The 12,535-nt window shown below is 37.4% G+C and overlaps 1 protein-coding gene across 1 annotated transcript in view; it reads left to right on the forward strand.

The window, feature by feature from the left end:
* The first annotated feature begins 10,522 nt into the window (after window positions 1–10,522).
* The window catches only part of LOC135089043 (serine/threonine-protein kinase 10-like), a 146,891-nt gene continuing 144,878 nt past the window's right edge, over window positions 10,523–12,535 (forward strand). The window contains 1 exon segment of the mRNA XM_063984234.1: window positions 10,523–10,684. The gene's annotated coding sequence lies outside the window, so the exon portion shown is untranslated.

Here is a 12,535-nt window from a genome sequence, read left to right on the forward strand (position 1 = left end):
ATATAATAAATCGCTCTCTATACACCTCACCTTTCTCATGTTACTGTCGCTTCCGTGCATTGACACTAACATGCCAACGGACCTATAGAACATTTTCACCCTAATCATGTCTATCAAGTGACGTGAGAGTCAAATATTCCCATTCTAAAATAAGTTGAGGACTAGTTCGTCTTTGAACATAACCTCAATACCAATCGTCCCTGAAATAAATGACACAATCCACACACATCCGTACGTACAGACACACACACACACACACACACACACAAACGTGTGTGGCGCACGTCTTGAGCAGACGTGTTGCAAGAGGGCTCGAGAAGAAATACAGCTTTGACGGATAGAAGTTGGAATAAACACAAACTCCAGGCCTAAGTTGTGGTCACAAAAAGGTGTGGAGCTATTCTGTATGTACTGTCCCACTCTGTAGTCGGAAGAAAATATAAAATAGACAAGAGAAATGGCAGAGGGTGGTGGTACCCGAGCGAAAGGTGTATCAGCTGATAAGCGTAAACAAATGGCCGACGAAGACGAAGACGGAATGGAGAGTTAGAAGAAGTACGTAATAGTTCAGGTATGAAGGATTTCTGAGGTTTTAAACCAGTAGAAACAGAAATACCAAGAATGACTGTGTTTAGAAAGCTTCTGATGCTCGAGAAAACTGTGCATGAATTGACGGTTAGGGTAGCTTCTCTAGAAAGAGAAAATTGTGAATTAAGGAAAAGCTGTGGCAGTTGTGCGGAGAAAGTTAAATGTAAATACAGAAAACGTCAAGTAAATTAATAAAAGGCAACAGGATTGGACAAAAAAAGCAGGAAGAGGAGGGGGAAGATGAATATCAAAGACATTATGGAAATGCAGTTGAAGGAAGAGATGGAAAATTATGTGGTGAAAGTAATCAAGCAAAAGGAGAAGTTAGTTAGGGACACACTAGAAAAAAAAAAAAAAGTGTGTAGTAGTGTTTGGTGTCAAGGATGAAGTGAAATCTTTCAAATTTGAAAGAGAGAAATTTGATAAAGAGTCAATCAAGAAAGTGATTAGTCAAGCTGTTTAGAAAGGTGACAGCACAGTGAAAGAGACTGAAGAAGTGACAAGGATTGGCAAATATATGGAAGGAGGTAACAGGCCAATCAAAGTTAGGTTTAGATCTCAAATTGGGGCTGAAACATTACTGTTTAGTGCCTGGAAATAAGAAGAAAAAAAAAAAGACGACTTTAAACGAATATGGATAAGAAAAGACTTAAGTGAAGAGGAAAGAAAAAAATTAACGATATGTTGAATCAGGCAAAGGGAAAAAATGGGGAACGAACCAAGGAAGAGAAAAAGAAATTATATTTTAAAGTAGTAGACATGAAATTAAAGAAGTGGCTTATAGGAAACAGGGAGAGGAGGTGAAAGAGCTAAAGGTGGCATATATCAATATCAGTGTGATGTTATCAGCACAAGAAGAGTTAAATTATTTCCTAAGAGAAAATAAACCTGACATTATAGGAATTACTGAATCTGAAATTACTACAGTTAATATTAGTAAAGAGAAGTACAACATGTGGATGAAGAATAGAAAAAAGAAACAGGGTTGAGTAATGATGCTGACAAGGAAAGAGCTACAAGAGAAAGAAGTGTTTTTTTGAAGAAAGAAACGAGGAAATGATTGAAGTGAAGACGAAACAGGCAGGAAATGTTCTAAGGACCTATGTTGTGGTATATGTCCCATCTAAGACAATCTCATGGGATTTAGATGAACATAATACTCTACTAGAAGACACAAGAGATTGTTTGGACAGAACAATGAGTAAGAATGACAGGGTAGTACTGCTAGGAGATTTTAATTGCAAAGAAGTTTGTTGGGAGGATTTGACAACCACGGGAGGGGTCACGTCATGGGGATACAGACTGTTGACACTGGCAATGGAAAACACACTTACCCAGTGGATTAGAGAAAATACAAGATACAGAGGAAATGAAGAACCATCAAGACTAAATTTAGTATTAACAAAAGAACCAGAAATTGTTGATAATATGAAATACAAATGTCCAATAGGAAAAAGAATTAAGGAGAAGAAACCATAGGATTGGAAGATTCAATTATAAGAAGGGAAAATTTTATCAGCTTAAGAAATACTTTGAAGAAACTAACTGGACTAAGTTTAAAGAAGTAAGGGGAGTGGAAAGGAAATGGAAAGAATTTGTTGAAATATATAATGAAGAGGCGCAAAGATATATAACAAAAGTAAGAGGAAGAGAAATTGGACATAAGGGCTGGTTTAATAGATGTGAAATATCAAAAAAAAAAAAAAAAAGATATTGGTTGGAAAAAATGGAAGAGAGGAAGAAGACAAAACTTGTAGGCAGAGTATAAGACAAAGAGAAATAAAAATGTTAAGATACGAAGAGAAGAGCGTAGAAAATATGAGAAAGATATAACCGATCAATGCAAAGACCAACCAAAACTGTTCTTCAGATATATCAACAATAAAGTACAACGAAAGGAAATAATTTAAAAATCAGAGGGGGATTGCAAGGAATATGAAGAGGTCGAGGATATGGTGGAGGTGATGAGTGATGATGCTTTTCAGTCAGTCTTCACCAAAGAAAGCGAGTTTATAATACAAGAAAGTGAAGGAGCAGCAGTTAACTCTCTTGAAGAAATTAATGTAGCTATCAATGAAATACAGGAAATGATGCAGAAGTTAGAAGTAGATAAAGCAGTTTGATATACCAGATGGTATATCAAACTGGGTTTTAAAGAAATGCAATAGACAGTTGGCAGACAAAATACATCATATTTGTAGAGCATTCATTACAAGAGAGCACGGTACCAAGTGACTGGAAAAAAGGCTGATATTGTACCAATATTTAAAGGGATGGTGTAAAAAATACCCTCTGAATTATAGACCAGTATCATTAACATCTGTTGTGGCAAAAATATGTGAACGAATTGTGAAAGATAGATGGATGAAATTTTTGGAAGAAAATGGCATGATAACTGATAAACAACTCGGATTTCGTAGAGGGAGATCATGTACAACTAATTTGATTTGTTTGTACTCGAGAATAATTGACATAGTACAAGAGCGAGATGGATGGGTAGATGGTATCTACCTGGATTTGAAAAAGGCCTTTGACAAGGTTCCACATAAGAGACTCCTGTTGAAGATAAAGAACATTGGTGGAGTGAGAGGGGGACTCTTGAAGTGGATGGAAGACTTCCTAAGCAATAGAGAAATGAGAACAGTTATTAGAGATCAAAAGTCATCTTGGAGGAAAGTAACAAGTGGAGTACCTCAAGGTTCTGTACTAGCTCTAGTCATATTCACTGTGTACATTAATGATATGACAGAAGGGATCAACAGCTATATGAATTTATTTGCGGATGATGCTAAGCTGATGAAAAAATAGAAACCTAGGAAAATCTGAAAGCTTCACAGCAAGATTTGAACCAGATTGAAAAATGGAGCTGTAAATGGGAAATAAATTTTAATGCAAAGAAATTTAGCTTATTGAAATTTGGGAAGAGTAAAAAAAAAGAACATCTGGTGATTACAAGTTGGGAGATGGCTATATTGGAAAAAGAATAAAATAAAAAGATCTTGGAGTGATAATAGCAGACACATTAACAGCTGATTACCATATAAACAAGATTGTTGGGGAAACAGTGAATTTGCTAAGGAATATAAAAATTGCATTTGCATACTTGGAAGGAGAAATGATGAGGAAACTAATTGTAACGATGATTAGTCCGAAACTGGAATATGCAGCTGTAGTATGGTCACCAAGTCTCAAGAAACATCAGGAAACTGGAAAGGATACAAAGAGCAGCAACAAAAATTATCCCAAACTTAAGTGAAGAAAACTACGAAATGAGACTAGAAAAAACTAAACCTTCCAACTCTGGAACAAAGAAGGGAGAGAGGAGACTTAATTACGATATATAGACTAATGGAAGGACTGGGAAAGCTAGACAGCGACGACATTGTGACGCGGAATGCAAGAAACACAAGAGGACGCGGAAAGAAGCTGAAAAGGGAAATTTGTAGAAGAGTTATCAAAAAGAATAGTTTTCCACAAAGAGTAGTTGACACATGGAACTGTCTAAATAAAGATGTGGTGCAAGCAAAAATTATTCATAATTTCAAGACCAAGTTAGATAATAATAGATACTGAGGCGGGACAGTACGAGCATACCTCCTTTCCCGCATGACACAACTAGGTAATCACAACTAGGTAATCATACACACACACACACACACACACACACACACACACACAGAGAGAGAGAGAGAGAGAGAGAGAGAGAGTTCCCTATCTGATAGGTTGCCAGATGATCCTGTCTTGAAGGGATACTGTGCCAAGACCTGCTGTCGAGAGAGAGAGAGAGAGAGAGAGAGAGAGAGAGAGAGAGAGAGAGAGAGAGAGAGAGAGAGAGCGTTATAGTGAAAGTAATTTCTTTTTCTTTCAGTCTTTCATTCTCTTCGTCCCTCAATTCATTTGTCTGTCTACTTGTTACTTTTTTTTTCTGTTCCCTTATTAGTCTTTTTTATTTTTGTCTTGTTAGGAATGATCAGGGATACGATTAAGTAGTGATATATAATATTCTTATTTTTTTTGTATATATATATATATATATATATATATATATATATATATATATATATATATATATATATATATATATATATATATATATATATATATATATCATTACAGCCCTCGTACCCGCCTCGCCAACCACCTATCTCTTAAACTAACCATCGGCTTCGAATACCGTCTCGACTACACCGTGGCGGTATCATAAGGACGAAGTTTTGCAAACACGTCTCGACTCACGTCTCGATCGAGCTAACCGAGCTGACGACTGACTTCCACCTCCACATCTTGTCAGTCTCGCTTCTTGCAGTTTGAACCACCTTCCTTCCTGCTGCCTGCAATTAATTCATGTTAACTTGCTCAAATTATACAAGCACCGAACGCCTGCACCGGACCCTCCAATTGCAGTGTTACCTTGTGCGTTAAACATAATCGCAGAAACTAAGCAAGTAGACTCCGACACCATTCCAGATATACAAGACCCCTCCAGTAACTTATATATACTTGAACATCTACACTATAGTCTGTCACCTATCTTCCTCACAAGCACAAGACATAATTTCACTTGTGGACCAACATCAAGATTTTTTTTATTTTTTTCAAAACCAACCACAACAGTGCTCCTTGACAGTTTTATCAGGCACTTCAAACTTCTTACCTTCTATATCCTCAGAAACGAGAGCTGATAAGGAAGGAGGCTGATTACCTCCTCACACAGGGGTTGGCTGCACCTAGTCACTCACCTTGGGCTTCACCGTGCATACTCGTCTCCAAAGATGGTGAACTACGCTTCTGCACGGACTACACAGACTAGTGAATGCTGCCACAGTGCCAGATGCCTACCCGTTACCACAAATAGATGATCTCCTTGATGAGGTGGGACAATCTAAATTTGTAACTGACCGACCTCTTAAAAGTCTACTATCAAATACCACTCACTAAGAGAGTTCAGGAAATTTCAGCCTTCATTATCCCATTTGGCATTTTTCACTACTTGGTGGCTCCATTTGGGATGAAAATTTGCCCAGCCACGTTCCAGAGGGCCATGAATCACCTCGTCCAAGACCTAGTCGGAGTGTCGGTGTACTTAGACGATCTTCTTATATTCCCAGACAGTTGGGAGCAGCATATCCACCAACTTGCTGTAATGTTCCACAGACTGCAGGAGACACGGCTGACGGTAAAATTGGCCAAAACTACATTCGGCCTACTTGGGGCACCAGGTGGGGCATGGCTGTGTCCGTCCCAAAGCCGCCAACGTGTCCGCCGTACTGGAGTTTCCGGTGCCAGCCTCCAAGAGGGAGACACGGCGCTCCCTCGGGATGGCAGGTTTCTTCGGCCGGTTCTACCCGAACTTCGCGGAAGCAGCCGCCCCTCTAACGGGACTAACTAGTGGAACTGCCAAATTCGAGTCGACACCAGACTGTCAGCGGGCATTCGATCAACTCCAGAATCTCCTAGCTCGCGAGTCGGTACTGCAAGCACCTGACTTCTCCCTGTCATTCTCTCTGCAAAGCTGTAATTTCCAGATTACTCTCATACGCCTTTTATCCTTCACTCTGTAACTTCATCTCAAATTTCCTCTTTGATCGTTCTATTGCTGCTGCAGTAGACGGTCACTGTTCTTTTAAGTCTTTTAACAATGGTGTTCTTTGGAGTTCTGCCCTGTGACAGACCCACTCTCTTCCTATTATTTCTCAAAGATCCTTTAAATCAAACTTCGTCTGCTATCTACTTATATGCTGATGATACCACCCTGCACGTTTCCACGTCTTTTCATAGACATCCAACACTTCAGGAATTAAACAGCTCGCGCAGGGAAGCCACAGAATGCCTGATTTCTGATCTCTCTAAAATTTTTGATTGAGGCATACCAAACTTAGTAATGTTCAATGCATCAAAAACTCAATTCTTCTATCTATCAACCCGTCACAACTTTCCAGATGAACTATCCCCTCTTCTTCAGTGACAGTCAACTGTCCCTTTCTTCTGCACTGAACATCCTTGGTCGTTCCTTTACTTATAATCTAAACTGAAAACTTCACATCTCATCTCTTGCTAAAACAGCTTCTATGAAATTAGGTGTTCTGAGACGTCTTCGCCAGTTTTTCTTACCCCCACGCCCCCAGCTGCTACCTATGTACAAGGGCTTTATCCATCCGTGTATGGAGTATGCTTCACATATATGGGAGGTTCCACTCATACCGTACTTTTAGACTGAGTCTAATCAAAAGTTTTTCCTCTTATCAGCTCCTCCCCTCTAACTGACTGTCTTCACCTTCTTTCTCATCGCCACAATGTTGCATCTCTTGCTATCTTCTACCGCTATTTTCACGCTAATTGCTCTTCTGATCTTGCTAACTACATATCTCCCGTCCTCCCGCGGCCTCGTTGAACAAGGTTTTTCTTCTTTCTCTCAACCCTCTTCTGTCCACATCTCTAATGCAAGAGTTAACCAGTATTCTCAATTATTCATCCCTTTCTCTAGTAAACTTTTAGACCTGAGTTTATGGCATATACTAATCAAATCCATTCCCTAACCATTCGACTTAAGGAACGAGAGTGAAGTAACAGTACTGGGTGAGTAAAAAGGCTTGGATTGGTTGATATTAGAAGTTGGGAGCGTTTCATTCATCCTGATTTAGTCTCGCAGTGCTCCCTGCATGTTGAGCCAGCAAAAAGTAACGGGACCCTGGCGTCCACTGCACACTGTACACCTACTATGGGACGTTGTAGTGTTGCCCACAGGTGCGCTTGTCATGTTCTGAGATCCCGTTTTTTTTTTTTTTTCTTTAAGATTTTGCTAATATGAAAATAACCATTTGCGTATATATATATATATATATATATATATATATATATATATATATATATATATATATATATATATATATATATATATATATATATATATATATATACGAGTATATATATATATATATATATATTTTTTTTTTTTTGTGAGAGAGACTGATTGACATCATTGCCCACAGAGAGAAGGATGGAAGATTCCCTTTGCCAGTTAATTATTATTTATTTATTTATTTATTTATTTATTTTATTTATTTATTTATCTTATTCTGTTATTTATTTTATTTATTTTTTTATTTATTCTATCTATTTATTTATTTTCTATTTATTTATTTATTTATTTTTTGAGAAGATGTGGAAACAAAAAATTACGATGTAAACACATTAGGGTAAGTTGCCTTTGATAAGGTAGTAGTCAAACACCTGTGATACACAAACAATTAAATGTAACGCCTACACAATTAATATGTTTCCTGCCAAAAAATTAAGGTAAATCCCTGAGAAACTAATTGTTATAACTTATTTATTTAAATTTTATCATGAACTGATTAGGCATCATTGTTCTCAGTATAGGCGGTCCCATATCTCATAGGTAAACAGGAAATGTCTAGAAATATCATTGTTAGTTAGAAGAAAAATAAATAAATAACTTGGAAACTTTATCTGTTATTTAGAAACTTGCACCAAATAAAAAATCAATCTGGTTGTCATGGGATTTTCCAATGCCTTATAGACCTCCGACTAAAACGCTACCATACAAAAGGTAAAAAAAAAAAAAAAAAAAAAATATATATATATATATATATATATATATATATATATATATATATATATATATATATATATATATATATATATATATATATATATATATATATATATAAAATCAGACACCCTTCTTTTAAGTTCCCTATAAAAATCTGTGGTTCTCTCGATGCGTACAACTTTATAGAAAGCACGAAATTTTAGGCCTAACTAAGATTTATATACGAAAAATAAAAATGTGTGTATATATATATATATATATATATATATATATATATATATATATATATATATATATATATATATATATATATATATATATATATATATATATATATATATATGCTAGTGGAGGCAGCTTGGAGAGACTGCAAGTGCCATGGAAGGATTGGTCGGAGGAGCAGCAGTGTGCTGGGCAATCACGGAGGGACCAACTTTATATAAGGAGCATTAGCAGCCCCCATGGAAAGAAAATATTAAAATGTACAATTGCAGTACTTACCTTATTAATTCCATTGAGGAGATGCACGATGGGTCAGCCGTTCTTGTGAGACAAAATCTGAAACGCAAGATAAAAGACAATTACGACACAGTTATTATATAAGTTACCATTGAGACGAAAACTGGCCCTATCATATTGCCACTACCTACCTTCCCCCACGCAGGTCATATTTACCATTCACAGACTTCCTCTCAAACAACTTCACAGGCCACTCCAACATGCGTTGTAGAAGACTTGAACGTACAACACCCTTCCATAGAAAACGCAAAAGCAATACTGTCGGCAAAGGTCTTATTATATTAATCAACAACAATATACTAAAACACTTAGGACCTGACTTTCCCACTTATTTATCACGTAATGCTTTATCTGCCTCTGACATCGTAGTTTCCAACAGCAAAACTTATCATATAACCCTCGTACAGCCTGGACCACCACCCCATCTGACAACTTACCTATCTCATAAAGATTACATCACAACCCATTAAAATCTCTTCCCCACCTAAAGATGATCTAAAGAAAACCAACGGGGATGAATTTAAAAGGGAAGTAAAACCAACAACGTCAACACAAACTTTCACATGTCACAGGAAACACTAGATGAATCTCTTAAGGAATGGACTACAGCTGTAACTTCCACGATGAGAAATCAAATTCCTACAAGAAACTATAAAACTATACAAAAACTTATTTATAGTCAAAGAATAAAGGAACTACAGTGGTGGAATAAACTGTTAATTCAAAATAATTTAAGTTATGGATGGAGTTATGTTAAATACGTCACACACAAAACAATAAAGCAAGCTATAATAAAAGGATGCTTAGATCAGAACCAGAGGAACTGGGAGAACAAAACTAAACAAATCAACTCTTTATGCAAGGACCCCAAGGAATTCTGGCAGAACATAAACAAACTAAAAGGAAACCCAACCATTTTAAAACCATATCTAATTCAAAATAATCAGAAAATTTATGACAAAGAAAATAAAGAGGAAATTTTCAGACATATCTGGAGTGATGTCTTTAGAATAAGCTCCAGTGACAATCAACACTTTGATGCAGCAACTGACCAATTATTAATTAACTACAGTAAAATCCTTCTTATCCGGCATTCGAGTATCCGGCAGCTTCAAGTATCCAGCACATTTTTCCCCGAGCCTTAAAATCAATAAAAAATCAATGTGTACTCATAAAATCGACTAAAATTCCCGCGCGAGGCATACTTTGTCCCTTCGCCACCAGAGCGTACTGCTTTGCGCCATCCACAGCCCACTGCACTGTGTTTACTCAGTGACTCAGTCCCGCGTGTGCACTGTTTATCGCCTGACGCCTTCATCATGCCTAAAGTTGTAGAAAAGAGGAAGCGTGTTGTGCTTACACTTAAGCAGCTGATCAGATCAGCTGATCTTTGTTATGGTAAGATGCGTGAGTGTAGGGTGGTGATTGTGGACATAATTTCACTTCTATTCAAGTATCCGGCAATATTCAAGTATCCGGCATGTCGGCGGTCCCGTTGATGCCGGATAAGAGGGATTTTACTGTACATAATTAACAATAAAACACAAATCCTTCCCCATCCTCATGCTAACCCAAACAACCTAAATGATAGCAACTACTTCACTTCTAAAATCATTACTCAAAATATAAAAGATAATGAAAAAAAAAATCCAGGTCACACCAAAATTAATAAAACCATATATATATATATATATATATATATATATATATATATATATATATATATATATATATATATATATATATATATATATATATATATATATATATATATATATATATATATATATATATAAAGTTCCCCCTCAAATGTATGAGAGAAGACTGGCTCCAAACGAGTGTTAGGGCTAGCCCGCGAGCCTGGCGAGGTGTGGTGATACACACAATATGGCGGTGTGAATATTTGTTGATTGTGAGCGACTACCTAGAGAAAATACGAGTGTTTTCCTCTTCATTTAATCCACGGTGCATGTGCCTCGAAGAGTATAAGTGGTGCAAGTTTTGGTGAGTTCCGAGTGACATGAATAGTGAAACAAGACGAGAGTGACTGGCTGACGTTCTGCCACTTATGCATGTTGAGAGAATAAGTTTGTTTTATGCCGTATTAGACAAGGTATTCTTAAGTCTACAAAGTAACTAATCCTATGCCATATGTTCTAAGTTTTCTGTAAACTGAAATGATTGATAGAATGAGCCTTTGCTGACTGAAGAGCTGTTGTTCTTGGGGTCACGATAACATTGTATTAGGCCTGCGAGTGTGGAAAGAATTTTAATATATAAATAATACAACATTGGCATTCATCAGCATATATCTTCTTTGAAGCAAACGTCACATAGATCGTCAAACCTTTGTACTAAGTGTGCATGATTCGCCATTTCAGTCTCACGTCTCAACGCGCTTTTCTTAACCTTCTTATTCTGAGTAATGTGAACTTCATTGTATTCCAGCCGCAATTATTTACAATGCTGACCGGGAGTTTTAATGATTCATAGTATTTTTTTTTTTTGGGGGGGGGAGCAAACTCGCTCCCCTGACATCGCTCAGATGTACTTCATATGCATTTCTTTCTTAGCCTTGCCGGTTAGTTAGGTTAGTTTGGTTAGGTTAGGTTAGTTTGGCTAGGTTAGGTTAGTTTGGTTAGGTTAGGTTAGTTTGGCTAGGTTAGGTTAGTTTGGCTAGGTTAGGTTAGTTTGGTTAGGTTAGGTTAGTTTGGCTAGGTTAGGTTAGTTCGGCTAGGTTAGGTTAGTTTGGCTAGGTTAGGTTAGTTTGGTTAGGTTAGGTTAGTTTGGTTAGGTTAGGTTAGTTTGGCTAGGTTAGGTTAGTTTGGTTAGGTTAGGTTAGTTCGGCTAGGTTAGGTTAGTTTGGATAGGTTAGGTTAGGTTAGTTTGGCTAGGTTAGGTTAGTTTGGTTAGGTTAGGTTAGTTTGGCTAGGTTAGGTTAGTTTGGATAGGTTAGGTTAGTTTGGTTAGGTTAGGTTAGTTTGCCTAAGTTTCGGTTTCACCCAATCAACAATTTTCTGATATGCCTTATGTGATGCATGTAATGAATTAATTGATATTCTGCCTCTTTTGTGTTGCACATGTTCAGTTTTTGAGTTATGTCTCTACCCCTCATCCCCAACTGTCTTGAGGGGAACTTGTGGGAAATCAGGGTTTTTGGGTGGGGGAGCTACTTTTACTTACTTTTGTTTCTTTTGATGATTCTTTCTGTTAATGATCAAGCTGAGGTGGGCCTCCACTTGTACCAGCTGTTTCATCATGGTCTATTCTGTCTTGGATAATTTCCGGCAGTGTGTTATGTTGTTGGTGTATCCTGGTGTAGGTGGTTGGTCAGGTAGATCACAGAGCCACTTGTCCAGTTTCATTTTGAAAGATTCAGCGGTGATTCCATGTAGATCTCTAAGTGTCTGGGGTAGGCAGTTGAATAGTTGAGGTCCATTGTGGGTGAAAGAGTTGTGTTTCAAGGTCTTCACTCGCTGAATCTTACCACTTGTCTCTTGGATGTAACAGAGTCTGTCTCGTCTTGGATGGTGGGTCACTGTGATGTCAAGACTTGGCACTCTACCCTCTATTATCTTTCAAACATACATTATGATGTAGCGTTCTCTTCTCAACAAGGAATACATAGTGAGTTGTTTTATTCTCTTCCAGTAGTTAAGGTGTTGTACTCCATTGAGTTTTGAAGTGAATGATCTCTGATGGGCTTCCAAGGTGACTATGTCTTGGATGGTGTGTGGAGACCAGTGTTGACAGCATTACTCAAGTCTTGGCACCACCAGGGCTTTCCATAGTGTCTTTCAGCAGTGGTCCTCCCTAGTGGTGAAAGTTCTTGGTATCCATCCACTCAGATGTCTT

The sequence above is a fragment of the Scylla paramamosain genome, chromosome 3 (assembly GCF_035594125.1).
Source record: "Scylla paramamosain isolate STU-SP2022 chromosome 3, ASM3559412v1, whole genome shotgun sequence".
NCBI classification, from domain to species: Eukaryota; Metazoa; Arthropoda; class Malacostraca; order Decapoda; family Portunidae; genus Scylla; species Scylla paramamosain.